The sequence below is a fragment of the Macrobrachium nipponense genome, chromosome 35 (genome assembly GCF_015104395.2).
Source record: "Macrobrachium nipponense isolate FS-2020 chromosome 35, ASM1510439v2, whole genome shotgun sequence".
NCBI lineage: Eukaryota > Metazoa > Arthropoda > Malacostraca > Decapoda > Palaemonidae > Macrobrachium > Macrobrachium nipponense.
Genome location: NC_061096.1, coordinates 45,441,997 through 45,457,872, shown reverse-complemented (window position 1 = coordinate 45,457,872; position 15,876 = coordinate 45,441,997). Strand labels below are relative to the sequence as shown.

Sequence of the window (15,876 nt, the reverse complement as noted above, 5' to 3'; positions counted from 1 at the left end):
GACCGCCACATTCCACGGTGATCATGCCTTTCATCTCTCAAGTCTCAAGCTCGTGAAGGCATTCTTTTGTTGATATTGGCTCGTGTTTAGTTTTTCGTGGAGGGGAGGTCGTGACGGACACATGCACGCACGCACACCCTCATGAACACCACGTTCTTACATGTTTTGTAGAATGGTTGATGAAATCATACGCAGAATAATTCCCAGTCACATCTATCTCGCAGATCCCAAACACATTCTAGGTCTTCCTTTCATCTTAACTCTTTACGCTTCCTATTTATCATTATTTCTACAAACCTGTCTTCCGCTATTCTTTTCACATAACCAGTCAATCGAAACAATACTCTAAAATCGAGCCTGTCAGCTCCACTAAACTATAAAATCGAGCTTGTCTACTTCACAAGCCTTCTCCCTATTCTCCTCTCTTATCTATATTTATAACGTTCCCATTTCTTCTCAAATTACGTTAGCAAATTCTAGCAATAACTGTCAAAGTTTTCTTAAATAGCAAAAAATAACAATAGAAAAGAAAAAGAACTATTACTTACTACGAGACACAACACACTTCTACCACGTAGCATAGAAACTATTAGAAAGTCGGACTCGGGAGCAGTGATGTTGAAATGTGTGAAGTGATAATGTGTCATCGGTGCCATCTTCTGAAGCCTATGGTCTTCTTACCTTTTCATCGCCTAGATTGTTTTGACACGCTTCTCATATTGAAAGCAGGTAACACTTATGTACTTTTATATGTTTATTAATTTGTCATGTACCTGGAATATTTACATTGTACTTAAGAATGAGCACTCAACAGGAGCTTGTTCACCAAACCAACTGAGCTTGGACGTGTTTATCAGCAGCCATTATTTTGTTTTGCTGCAGTTTTGTAATTATATTGAAAGACTATAAATATTAAGTATTTGGTCCAAATATATAAGACTATAACGTACAAAATCAAGGCACTTCCTTCAAAACGCATTCATAAGTGTAAGCGTTAGTAGTGCAAGAAGTTACTGGCACTACTAGGCCTAAGCCTAATGTCTGGAAATGATTTGTCGTTATGGAACCCGGCCAGGAGGACATTAACACACCAAATGATAAATAAGTTTAAGTATTTCTGATTTGAGATTTGTCACTGAACTGAGTCTTAGGCCTAGGCTTAAAGTGATGGCTTGGCCACTTGCTACCCCCAGTTGCTCAGTGACTGGAAACAACAATTTTGTAAGGCATTTGAATACATACTTAGTTATTTTTTTCTGTCATTACTCATCTGAAAACACTATACTGGTTTCCTAAGGTTTCCAGCTAAACGAAACCTCGTAGACTTGACCAATGAACGTGTCAAGACACGTATAACGTGAGGACGCTATGTACAGGGTGTAACACGAGTTCATGCACATAGTATTTTGGGAAATGAAAGGTTAAAGTCATTATGAGCAAAAATGTTCTATACACATTTGTATTTCAAGGTTTCGTTGGTCAGTGAGATGAAATTTTAAAATAACAGTTCACCATTGACACCTGACAAGAGAGCCAGGTTGTTCATGGGAGGTCAGAGGGGGCTGGTTTGTGGGGAAGGGAATGGATTGCTAGTGTTTTAAGCATGATATTGAACGATGTAACATTCCCTTCAACTAGTAAATCAGCTGTGAACAGACTTCATGTAATCCCATTTTAATGATTAGCTTACAGCGGTACCGTATGGTAGCCGTATCAAGAAAGTGTTGTAAATGACCCTTGGCAACATTCATTTGCGATCGTCAAATCCTAGTGCGTTCTGTCCTGCCTCATCATGGAACGGTTGAAACAGGAATCGGGGCAAGGTCTACGTCTGGGCTAGTGAGTGATAATTGATAGTAGTCATGATGACAAGGGAAAGCGGGGAGGAAGAATGCTGTCATGTGAATAATGTCGGTTATTCGCCCCCCCCCCCCCCCCCCCCCCCCACACACACACACTTTTTTTTTTTTACCTCTATTGATTACTGTATGGATAGGCTACCTTTTACAGGAAAGAAGGAAATATGTTATGAATAATATTCCTGTTTTTATTTTCTTTTTTATTTATGGAGATGAAACCGTTTTCACAGACGCGTTTTCCTCCGATTGATATCTGATGAAGACTTTCGATGGAGATAGAGATTTTTAATGATACATATTATACATTTGATCGGTGTCTATTGAATAAGACCACCTCAGACATTACCTGAAAGTCTATGTTGGAAATTACATTCTACCTTTTTGCGAGGATTTTCATTTGCCCACCTATGTTCATTCTCACGAAGATGTTGAAAATAGAGTAGAATGTTCTTATACTCAAGGAGATCTGTTTGGATACATTCTTTTGTACTCATGCGCGCTCCCATTACAAAAACCGCAAATAAACATCATATCCGCATATTTCGCATTACTGATACTGCAAGGCATTGTCTCCGGTTTCTTGTTCTCAAAATGAATCAGGAATTTGAAATATATAATCTGCACACACTCACTTAGCTTTGCTTTCGGAAAAGTGAGAATGTTGAGGCTTCTGGTTGAGTGTGACAAGTGAACAACAGATCAGACATCCTGTACACCATCCCACTTGTCTGAGAGCAGTATGCCTCGTAGTGATAGCGCCTCAGTGGCGTAGTTGGTATGGTGTTTGCGTCCCACCTTGGTGATCGCGGGTTCGATTCTTGGCCATTCCATTGAGGAGTGAGAGATGTGTATTTCTGGTGATAGAAGTTCACTCTCGACGTGGTGCGGAAGTCACGTAAAGCCGTTGGTCCCGTTGCTGAATAACCACTGGTTCCATGCAACGTAAAAACACCATTCAAACAAACAAGTATGCCTCGTAGGAAAGTAGTGCCGTCAGTGGACCTCACGCGGTGCACTGAAGGCATTACTTAAGGTTCTTTGCAGCGTCCCTTTGGCACATAGCTGCAAACCCTTTCATTCCTTTTACTGTTCCTTTTCATATTATCTTGCTTCCTTTTTGCTATCCACCGTCTACTAACAATTGTTTCATAGTCCAAGTGAGATATTTTCTTCCTGGTATACATCTTTCAAACCTTTCTACTCTCAGTTTCCCTTTCAGTGCGGAATGACCACATGGGTCCCAGTGCTTGGTCATTGGCCTAAATTCAATATTCCAAAGAGAATTACTTTTTCTTTCGTTTCCCGGAATATTTGCATAAACTTGTATTTCGCCCTGTATATAGGCCTATGGAAACATTGCAGTCATATTTCGTATTTCATTGACATTAAGCAGTGGAAACGTTTGTTATATAATTGAAGATTTTATAGCAGTAAATAACTTAACGAAATATGTATCCTTGTGTGGATATGTTAAGTATGTGTTTGTACACACATATACACGATTGTGAGTGCGCCTGCGTTAGCTCGGTTTAACTTGCACACAAGCAGTTAGTGAGTGAGAGAGAGAGAGAGAGAGTTTACTTTAAAAATAAAAATTGCTAAATCGTTTTTTCTTTTTGAGTTTACTAATTTCAGTAAATAAATGTAAAGGTATTTTGAATATAGTAGTAAACCGTTACAGTTACAAGGTCTTTTCTTTGACTTTGGAATGTAATCGGCCCATGTGCTAAACACATATGGGTATCTGCAGACTTCTAATTTTCCTTAATATAAAAAGGCAGTCTCAAATGAGTCTTGTTTTACAGTTTATTTGTCTTATCTTATTTGTTTTTATGTTATTTCTCATTAGTTTAGTTTTCGCTTTAGACTTACGATATACATGCTGTGGGTTTTTTCCTGCTAAAGTTGTAGCATAGTTGATAATAATGATAATAATAAACTAGGCTAAATATAATAAACACGTTTCTTTTCGTTGCAGAACCAAGATAGCACACGAGCAAGTAGGAGGAATTTATGCCCAGTATTCTCAAAGTAGACAAACAAGGGTGAGCTGCTTTCCAGTATGCGGGTAAGAATGAAATTTGGTTTTAAATTTTCATTTTCAGGGAAAAAAGTTACAAACGAGTTAGTCCCATCTCTGTGGAGTGTTTAGTTTCGGTTTCTTTCCAGCAGAAAACAACAGTTTTTGCAGTATTTGGGTTAAAAACAACGGTTTGGCTGAGTTTTGTGGTTGAAAATCAACAATTTTGGCGAGCTGAAAGATCGAAAAGCCACAATTTTTGCTAGTTGTTATACGAAAGGCAACAATTTTGCCAAGTTAATAGGTTAAAGAGTAATAACTTTACCGAGTTCTTAGGTTGACACCAGTTTTGCCGAGTTTTTGGGGGCGAATAACAAAAAATTTTCCAAGTTGATAGACTGAAAAGCAACCATTTTGCCGAATTTATAGGTTAAAGAACGATAACCTCACGCAGGTTTAAGGCTAACATAAATTTTACCGAGGTTTCCCAGTAAAAGAAATTCCGAGAATTAAGATGAAAATGCAACAATCATGCTGAGTTTATAGGATACAAACCATTTATGCTAGATTTTAGCTTAAATACAATATACATTTGTTGCTAACATATACTGTCTAAGATATAAAATAAACGTGCATAAGACTGAATGTGTACATTATGCATGCGTTACTAACATGCACTGCTTAGGATAAAAATTAACATATCTGTCTAATGCATCGTGAAATCTACCCCCAATACCTTCTATTCCAGTTTTGGAATGCTTATTATTGTAGCTAGACATGATTGATGAGGTCCAATTTTCCCAGTCACACACTAACAATTAGATCTGGTTGAAGTGAGCTCAGAAACTGCTCTTATTTATTTATTTATTTTTTTTTTTTTTTTTTTTTCAAGATTAACTCATCCTCTGTTCTTGCTCTTTGGCCTTACCACACTTCCCTTCCGTCTAGATAATCTATGCGTGGTTATTATTCATGTTTAGAAAACACTAAAACGAGTGTCCAAGGTTAGAGTATCGAAACATTTTACGTATTTTTCTATTGTAAACACTGAGACGCATATATATAGCAATATTTGACATGTGTCCTGATTTAGTATATCTTATCTCACTTCCGTAACGCTATTAGTTAGTATTTTCTCTTCAGAGCTTTCACTGATCGAGATGTTTCTCCCAGAATCCCGAAAAACATTTTTCATGACTGGGAAAATAAAATTGAAATCACCATTTACAAGGTGAGAGTTGTAATTCCACAATTGTCCTTATTAGATAAAGGTGTTAACATGTCCTTTCTTGGAAAACCTCGCATTTCATTTCTTTCAAGTCCTTTGTATGAATCTACTTTAGGTGACCTCCGGAAACACCATTTTCATTGTGGTTTTAACTTTTCAAAAATATTGGCACGTGCCATCCATTTAACGACGTGTGATAGAGAACAAAAAACACAAAGTTTGTATGTCTTCAGTTGGCCGGCTGTTATGTGTCGATGAAAATGAAATATATAAATAATTTTTGAATAGGCACTTTCAAAATTTGCATCATACATTCATGTTGGTCCAAAACCCAGATTTTTAAAGAAAAGTATCCAAAGGTCAGCGCAGCCGTTGCATTCTTAAAATGTGGTGGTCCAAAATCCAGATTTTTGAAGGGATATTCAAACTTCAGTGCATCCATTGCTTTTCCGAAATGTGCAATACACACTCATGTTGGCCCAAAACTCAGATTTTTTAAAAATATTCAGAATTCAATGCGGCCATTGCATTTTTAAATTGTGCAATTCACACAAGAGAAATATTAAAAATCGAACAGCACATATTCATGTTAGTCCAAAACCCAGATTTTTAATGAGAAATACGAGTATTGAAAAATTTACGACACACATTTATGTTGGTGCAAAACCCAGATTTTTGAAGAGAAGCGTTCAAAATTCAATGCAGCCTCATGCCGATTCAGTGCCCAGATATTCTAAGAGGGGAGACTGAACTATGAAGTGGACGTACCGTCCTTATCCCAGTTCAGAGTAAGTGAGTAACACATACAAACGAATGCACCCACTTAACTGAAATGTTCCCACGATAACTCGTCTAGAAAGCGGGTTTCAACACAACCCCAGGTCACCCTGGTTTGCAGGCATCACATGTCAAGAAGTGGCCACATGGTCAGGAAATCGCCTTGTTGGTCTGTTTTCTTGCCTTGGCCAGGAAAAAAACACACATGCACATACGCACGCACACACGGACACAAATGGCAGTAAGTTGTTGAGCTGCTTTAAGTGTGTTTGTGTGCGTGTGTAGACCAGATATCGTTACCTTAAGGCGTTTTTTTAATGACACGTCAACAGGTAAGATTGCGATAAGTGGTGACATTAATGGATGAGTTTCGTCTGATCACCTTTTTCAATGTTCTTGTCATTTTATTGACTTCAACCATTTATTCAGTTATACCCTTCATTCAGCTGTTCCATTCTGTTGCAAATCTGATTGCATCCTGTCATCGAAATTACATCAGTCAATTTACCTATCAGTTTACTGACATTTTGTGCCCGGTCATCCTTCTCTCAGACGTACTTTGGAATATTCAAAGCTTCAAATGTCTTACTCGCAACAGTCATACACTTTCCTTATCATATTTTCACTAGCCCTTCAGTCCCTCCTTTTCAATTCATTAGATGAATTTCAAATTCCAGGTGGTTTGCCCTCACAACAAAACATACTTTTGTATTCACATCACCTAGCATAGCCATCCTTTCTTTTCCTCCAACCAGACATCTGCTCAGATTTATGGTTTCCCTGAAATAATTTTTTTTATTTCATGTAGCTTTTCTGTTTTTCTGATCTCGCTTATTACTCATCAAATCTGTTGCATAAAATATTTTTAACTTAACAGCTATGCCCTACACTACATACACACATACATACATACATACATAGTACGTGCATACAATTATGTATACATGTATTATGTATATATATATACACATATTTATGAATATGGATGTATGTATGTACGTGTATAGTATACGTACATAGTTTAAAAGTAGCAAAAGCATTACACAACAACTTTAAATACTATATATATATATATATATATATATATATATATATATATTATATATATATATATATATATATATATATATATATAGTATGTATATATACGTGTGTGTGTGTAAAATTTTCAAACACACACGCACACACACACACACACACACACACACACATATATATATATATATATATAATATATTATATATGTATATATATATATATATATATATAAATAAATATAAAATTTCTAAACCTACTCACAGAGGGTGGGGTGTTTGGTGGGGGATCCAGAAGGTGTTACCCTTCGGCTACTAAATACGGCTTTCATACAAGACATGAGGTCACTTGCTTTTTGGCTCTAGACCAAACATATCCTTCGTAAAACCTCTTGCCCTGTCGACATCATTTGTCTTATTTAAGACAGGACCTACCGAAGAGAGAGAGAGAGAGAGAGAGAGAGAGAGAGAGAGAGAGAGAGAGAGAGAGAGAGAATATGCATTGCGTCCGTTGAATTAAAGATTATCTTCCATCTTGAAAATACCTAGATATATTTTCATCTGTACCTTGGTCGTTTCCCTCGAGTAAGGGAAAATATCAATAAAAATATGCGTACATTATAAGTGTAATATATACCTTAGAAAATATTTCCTTGGGTCAAAAGCAGATTATATTGGTAAATGTTTACGTTAAACATTAGCATGAATGACGAGAGATTAGAACTGGAGTTTCCCAAGAAAGATATTGCTTATTTATTTTAGATGATTCTTCTGATCCTCTGATGCACCCTTTGCTTTGTAACTGTAGCTTGTGGAATGCCTAAACCCAGGTTTCTACAAAGCTTACTGTAAAAATGACGTTAAAAAACCGCACATTTTACGTAAAACATTGGGTAAAATAAACTGCTTGCGAGCAATATGTCCGTACTTATCCTCCTCACTGGTTTACGAAAAACAAGCCCCCTACTCTTTTCTTGAAAAATAATGTGCATTAGTATTTCATCAACGTCAACGATACGAAACTAATTGTCGACAAATTATTATTGACAAATTTCATGCAAATAGGCAACTTTCGATCTACAGTAACTCTACAGGTAGTTTGGGTTCAGAAGAACTGCATGTTTTGCAGCGCTAATTTCAGACCGCTCGGCGATAATAACAGCGGAGAAACATTATCGGATGCGGTTACTGAGAAGCATCACTAAGATGAATGCCTTCACCTGAGGTCTATCAATCTTCATTTGTTTGCCGAAGTCCATTGCACGCAGACCCTGTAACTGGGTATATTCGACGACGGAGGTGATGATGCGTAGGAAATTGTAGTAATGTCAGAATCATTCAGCGCGTGTCAGAATCTTGTTTTTTTATATCTTAATTAGCGAAATATTAAAAGATTAATTTGGCTACATAATCGAGTTCATTCTCGCAATTCAAATAACAAAAAAAGTCAACGACAGCCAAAATACTTCAGAGTCCACAATTTTAACCCCCGGCCCTCCAAGGTTGGGGCAAATAATTAATGCCGTACTAAGCGAGGAAAATATATAATCAAATTTGATGATGTCAGCACTTTTTTCTTTTTTAAGCGAACTTTACTTAACGATATGCCGCGGGAATATCAATGACGGACGCCAGTCTTCTCGTTGATAGACAAGGAGAAAGATTTCCACCCACGGAGTTTCACGAGATGCTTTCAGAGGTGAAGGAGAGATGTGCAAAATATATCCCTTTTTTGACTTTGGAGATGTGAGAGGCAAGTGATTTATCACCACTGGCGAGTTCCTGACACTCACCCCTCCCGTCACGTCTGACATTTGTGTACTGTATCAGATGTAATTTGTATACGTTATTAATTGTAATTTGTATAAGGTATCAGGTGTAATTTGTATACGGTATTAGATGTAGTTTTTAAACGATGTCTGAGGTCAGTTGTATAAAGGTATTAGATGTTATCTGCATACGGCATTAGACGTAATTTGTATATGGTATTTGATATCATTTTTTTACTGTTTCAGATTTACTTTGTATACGGTATCAGATGTAATTTGTACACGGTTAACAGAGGTAATTTGTATACGGCATCAGAGATGATTTGTATATTGCATTCGTGTATACGGTATTAGAGGTAAATGAGAGAGAACTTGTATACGGTATCAGAGGTCATTTGCTACGGAATCATAGGTAGTTTGTATGCACCATCAGAGATAAATTGTGCTATTTCTTTACTCTATGAAATCAAATGAGATTTCAACGATTTTTACAAATTTTCCACATACCCCACCTGTTTAAATAACAGAAATCCCTCGTTTGATCAAACCGCAGTCTAGAATAAAATCATAATTTATATATCTTTCGTTTTGAACCCAGACAAAGTGTCCCATGATTGGCAAAGGTGCTAATTTTCTCTGGATCTTTTTAAAACACCCTAATTAGCGATTACAGGCAGCATTCAATACATGCTAAGCAATGATTTGGCTACTTCTTCACTTGTATACCTGTGTCGAATGCTAATTGACAGGTATAATGTATTATAGACAAGATTATCATAATTATACATTACGTAAACTAAGAAAAACTGTTTAGTCCATTGTGGTTAACCAAGGTATGTGCAAGAACCGTCTCATGTAATTTTTTTTATAAAGGACAAACTGAAGGCCTTTAATTCTTATCAAGACAAAATAGACTTTACCTCAGGAGACCCCTCTGATGGTGCATACAAACTACCTATGATTCCGTAGCAAATGACCTCCGATACCGTAATAAATTTATGTCTTGTAATTAATACAAAATTCACGTCAGGTGGTTAGTGACCCAATGTTGGAGGCTATATTTGACTCTGATAAAGGATAGATTTTAATTTTCAGAATGAGTACAATAGTCCTTGTTCGTACATTCCCAAGTCAATGAAATGGAGGTTAAGGTCATATGGATTATTATAAATTACGAACACACCACACACACACACACAAGTACACAGAACTTGTGAGACTATAGAAGAGACATTCTCTGCCCCAGTACCTATGTTTCCCTTCAGTTTCCCAGAAGATAATTATCTCGCTCCACCACCTTAGCTGTCTGACTTGTATGCAAATATTGCTTTGTTTTGGTAACTGTTTTGTTTGTAGGTGCTTGCATTAGTTTATTGATTGATTTATTTTTTTAAGAAAACAATGCCACTCTTGTCCAAGGTATCTTGTTTTGAACTTGAATTTGAATTTGCAAATGATTGAACTTCCTCCGCATGCTTAAAATGAAGTTTTCGGTCTCTTGTTTTGAATAGTATTCATTACGAATAAACGAAGAATTGCAAAATGAACAAGAAAGCAGATGGTGAGAGTAACAGCTGTTTTTTTTTATTTAGATGCGAGAGAGAGAGAGAGAGAGAATATCCTTAATCAGAATTGATTTGAAGACGCAAAAAAACTGGTAGAAGATATTCCAATACACTACACGGTGTAAGAGGAGTTTTTCGTGTTTTCTTTACTATATGCTGCAAAATCGCCAATAGAGTCTGTAGTCCGTCTTGCAAGGGTGCGTCCACACTACAGTGAAACATGTTACAAACACATGTTGGCAACTTATAGCACACACATTACAAACAAGTCGCAAAGAAGTTACCGACTTATAGGTGATCCATGCAAGTGCTTCATGTCCAGCAAGTGGCAAAGATTTGTTCTCCACTTGCGGTCGACGACTTGTTTTCAACTTGTATGTGATATGCCTAAATAACCGACGCGTGTTTTTAGCATCTTTCACTGTAGTATGGAGGCATCATCAACTTACCGATCTGTCTCTAGTGTTTTCAAATCGATTTACAAATGAAAATGGTAACATCTTTGTTACTATGAATAATCCTTACCTGCTTAAAAGGCTGGGTAGAATTCTTTTAATCTCAATGAAGTGATGTATCTAGATTCTATTTCACCATTTAATTTTTAAGGTTTCCTTCCGTTATTTCATTCGCTATTACTACAAAATGTAAAAAAAAAAGTTGTTTCTTTTATATTTGACATGTTTATGCAAGCGTCAGTAACTTGCCTAGCATATGCCCAGCTCCAAATATTTAGGTAGAATTTTATTCTAAACTAAACAATAACAAGATTAAACACTACATTGTTTTTTTAGTGATCTGTAAGTTGTCTAATGTTAAGATACATTACTATATCGCAAACACTAATAACTTGTGGACTCAAATGATCCGAATATAAGTTAAGAAAACGATGTAGAGTAAAATAAAAAATATTTAAATCAGGTAATTTGAATATTCCTTATCGTCTCTTAAGTGTAAGGTAATTTTACTAATTTGCCTCTGATCAAAAGCAATTATGGTTGCTACAAAGCTTTAGGTACTTTGCTCTTCGCTCTTCAGTTAATCGCCGCATGGATTAAGGTCACAGGTGCACTGGATGACGGAAAATAACTCGTTGACCTCCCACGTACCTTTTCTAATAAATGATATAGTGGTCTTATAAAGTCAGCAACTTTATGAGTGACAATTATCATTACTTAAAAGCGAGTTTAAGAGATTTAAGAGATTCATTCGTCTAATAAAGAAAGATTAATGAAGAGACTCGAGCAGAATTGTTGTTAATGTCTGTGCAGTCTTCGGAGCAGCTTGAGAAGGATTTTGGAAACTAATACAAAATGTGTCTTCAGAACTCCAGTGATTAGAAAATATATTGGCGTTTCTTCTGATTTATGGAAATGTTAGATAGGAAGCAATATTCCACTTTACTGAGGATATACTTTGATAGTTTTTAATTCAATTTTTTTTAAATTTACGGTTTAAAGAATGTCTTTCTACCTTAAACGGACAGGAACATCCAGGAGTTTGAAATCATTTAAAATGAATGCTTGAGGACTGAAAGCTGGTGATAAGTGATCTTTTCATAACGTTATCAAATTCATTCCCCAGCTTCGGGTCGGCGTCTTTAATTATATCTGTGCGTATGTGTGCTTATAAGTTTTACTTAATATTCAGTGCCACCTATTGCCAATTTTTACCGTTTATTTACACAATCATCCGACCTGCTCTAGTAAAGCAAGTTTCACAGTTTAATGGTTTGAGTCTTTCGCCCATCTCAGCAAATGAGGCATCTATTGACAGTGTAACGACTAATTAACAGTAGAATTATTCTGCCTTTCGTCGTTTGTGATCCTGTAGTTAATTTATGCAATCAGACTTCATTAACTTGAACGCGCAGACACAGATAAATTAGTAATTAGGTGAAAAGAGAGACTAGCAAGAGTAGATTTTGCTGAGAGGAATAGTTTCTAATGTAAGAATGCGGGAAAACAGACTTGACATGCCTCAAGAAGTTTTGGAGATTATTATTATTATTATTATTATTATTATTATTATTATTATTATTATTATTATTATTATTATTATTATTATTATTATTAGTCTTTCTATGGGTTACTTCTCCATGTTCTTGAAACTTAGTCCTCCAGAATATTAAGATTATGCCATGTACCGTGTTCCATCTCAAATAACATCAGAACAATAAATAATCATAATGAATAAAGAAAGAAAACCTGAGAAAACGTTTACATCCACCAACGTTGAGACCCAAACGTAATCTTACAGGTTGGGAGGACACATGAGCTTCCTCAGTTCAACATGAGCGAGGCTTTAGGCTTTCGGCTCATTGAGACTCGAACATTTGGAATATGGCTGAATAGTCAAGCCCTAAAATGTCCCTCCTTCTTCATTCTCTTACCCTTCTTCCCAGATCCTAAATTGGCACACCCCCTTCCCTCCCCAATTTTTTTTTCTTTCATTCGCTAGGCCCCCCAGTAATCAAATTTACGTAAAGCTTCAAATAATCTTCTCTTCTGTAACAAACACAAACAAGTAAGAATTCCCAAAATTTGTCCTTTTGGGGGAGATAATGAACGCTTCCATGTGGATAGAGAGTGATTTGCAATAAGCTGCAGGTTTTGAGGCGTTCTTCATAATTCAATTTCCGTTTATTTGTTATTTGCAAAACTTTCCATTGTGTTTAACCATTTTTGTTTAGGTTAATCACCCGAATAATGGTTAATAGTTTCCTTGACAATTCATAAGAAAGTGTCTATCTAAAATGCCATGAACAAAGTTTACCAGAAAAGTCTTGGTTTTAACGAAACTGTTTACCAGCTCCTTGATGATTTTAATTAAGAGAGCCTTACCCAAGGTAAGCTGAAAGAGATTACCTTTGGTAATGCTCTTTAAGGAGTTTTTCTAAGCGTATAAAAATGATGATACTGGCCCTTTGATAATTTCCTGTTATGGGGTTGAACGCGAACTAATATTACGAAAATAGAAAATAATGGGAATAATTCAACAGGTGGAATTTCTTTTCTGACCATCTGAGCTACACTTGGTTAAGAGAGAGTTGTTATTCTGTAAATTTTACCCATTTCATTATTTTTTCTGTAGACTAAATCTCACCCAAGCCCTGTAGTTCCAAGGTTTTGCTTGATATCTTTTCTTACGTTTATATATCTCCTTGCGTAACGATTTATTCAAATCCCAGTGCAGTCCTGTCTGCTTATTCTTCATGAGAATGTGAAGGAATATGGCAAATGACCAAATATTCGAATCAGTACTTCCGTTCTATTAATTATAAATGATCGTAACACGGTGGTTGTTCGTATATTTTGAAGAACATTATAAGGAATAGAAGCTTTAAGATGTAGTCTTTAATTCAAACGATTTCGTTTTTATGCGTAATGATTGTTTTTCAGTAGATTATATAAATAAGATTTTTAGAACCTTTTAGAATCGGTTAACTATAGTTATGTATATGGGAAGTGTTGAAAGAGATTGTTGAGTTAAACATATATAAAAAAAAAGTTCTTAACGCTTTTTACAAAGATATAACAAAATTTAAATTTTGTTATATCTTTGCGATAAATATAAAGGAAAGTCCTTTAATTCAACGTCTCTTCACACTACAAGGTGAACTTGAAATTTTGTCTCTGCAACGATATTTATCAGATAAGCAACTCGGATCATTCATCACGTCAAGTGGAAAGTTGCAAAACGGAAATTATTATTCATCTTTTTTTTTCCATGCATTTCTGAATAATTTCCTATCTTGAACTTTCCAGTGCTTCGGCGAAACTCTACCAGAGGTGGCATTAACAAATTATTTTAACATGAGCAGATTGTATCTTTGTTGGTTCACGTCTTGCATTGGATTGAAATTCGTTTATAGACCGGTTATTGATTTATTGCAATAAGTTGAAAATATACAGGGATAGTCATATTTTCTTCTGATTTAAATAAACAAAATTAAAGTTGCCATATAGTTTTATTACTAAATTATTGTAATATATTAAAAACTGATTTTAAAAAATTTGCCTTATAGTCCCTTACGGATTTATTGCAGTGAATTGAAAATGTAAATAAAAGGATGACCAGATTTAATCCTGATTTAAAGAAATAAAATTCTAATTGCAATAAAGTTTTATTATTGATTTATCGCAATAAACTGGAAACTGTACAGAGTAATCAGATTTAATCCTGATTTAAAGAGACAAAATTAAGATTGTCATATAATGTTTTACAGATTTATTGCAGTGAATTGAAAATGTACAATGATAATCAGATTAACTTTGATTTAAAGAAACAAAATTATATTAGTCATATAGTTTTTACTGATTTATTACAATAAATAAAAATTTTACGGGGGATGAATCATATTTATTCCAGATTCAAAGAAACATAATGAAAGTTGCTATATAGTATTATTACTGATTTATTGCAATAAATTGAAAATATACAAGGATAATCATATTTAATCCTGATTTAAAGAAACAAAATTTTCCTATAGTGTTGCTACTGATTTAATACAATGAATTGAAAATATTTAATGCTGATCTAAGGAAACAAAATTAAAATTGACATATCGTTGCGTTCATGTTTCCTTTACAGAAGTAAAAGTAATAGCTAAAGAGGCCCCAAGTGATCGTAACGCCAAATACCTACAATCAATCAGTGTCGATGATGTAGATGCCACAGCCTTCTTTGCCATTACTGCTACCGCCATTAATAATACCGGTGCTATTATTATTGCCAAGTCTTATCACCTCGACTGAAGAACACATTGCTTTAATTTACATGTACTCTGGACTGTACTGAGAGAGGAGAGGCATTTGCATGATCGCCAAAGCCTTTTACGTTGGGCCAGTGAAAGGTGTTGTGACCTGACCTCCAGGACTTTTGGCGTTAGTTTTCATCGGAATTGGACAATTAAGACAAATACACCACACACCGACATTCACATTTAGGACAAGTGTGCACTACTTTCTATAAAGTTCCTTGTCTCAGGTCAAGCAAGTTCTATACTTATTTTTTCAACATATGTTTTTGATCAAATGGGTATTTATGACTTTCTCTGAGGTTCTTTGTCCCAGGTTCATCTGTGCGCAGTATTTGCAAAGTTTTTACGTATTTATTTACTACTTTTTTTCATAAGATGGATATTTAACTGCTTTTTCACAGACACTCACATTTAGGACATTTAGGACAAGTGTACAGTGTTCATTACATTCACTAACGGTCCTTATTCTAAGTCATCTGTGTGCTGTATTTACTTGATATTTATTTATTTCTATCTTTCATATTATCTGGGGATAAATTGTATATTTACCTTTGTTTTCAATGCAGCATAATAGGGCAAGCGCACAGGGTACAATAGTTCCTCAAATCTTATTCCGAGTTAACTGTGCTTAATATTAGCAAGATAGTTATTGCACTTTCTAATTTTTTTTTTTGCATAAATTGGATATTCAACTCCGTTCTCAATGCTGCAGAATCCTATCAAAGGCTTTGTTTTTATAGTGCACGAGGTTGAATGGCACGATCAGCTGGAAATAAGGAGGTTACTTACATTATACAATGTAAAATACAGTATATTTTCCTGTGCGGAATTTCTCTGATGCCCTTTGTATCCAGAAAGGTTGGAG

At 35.4% G+C, this 15,876-nt stretch overlaps 1 long non-coding RNA gene across 2 annotated transcripts in view; it reads left to right on the top strand.

Annotated features, from left to right (window-relative positions):
• The first annotated feature begins 599 nt into the window (after positions 1-599).
• The window catches only part of LOC135208240 (uncharacterized), a 154,256-nt gene continuing 138,979 nt past the window's right edge, over positions 600-15,876 (top strand). For both annotated transcript variants that reach the window (XR_010313135.1, XR_010313134.1), the window contains exons 1-2: positions 600-729; positions 3,838-3,927. This is a non-coding gene — a long non-coding RNA (uncharacterized LOC135208240). The remainder of the gene's footprint in view (positions 730-3,837; positions 3,928-15,876) is intronic.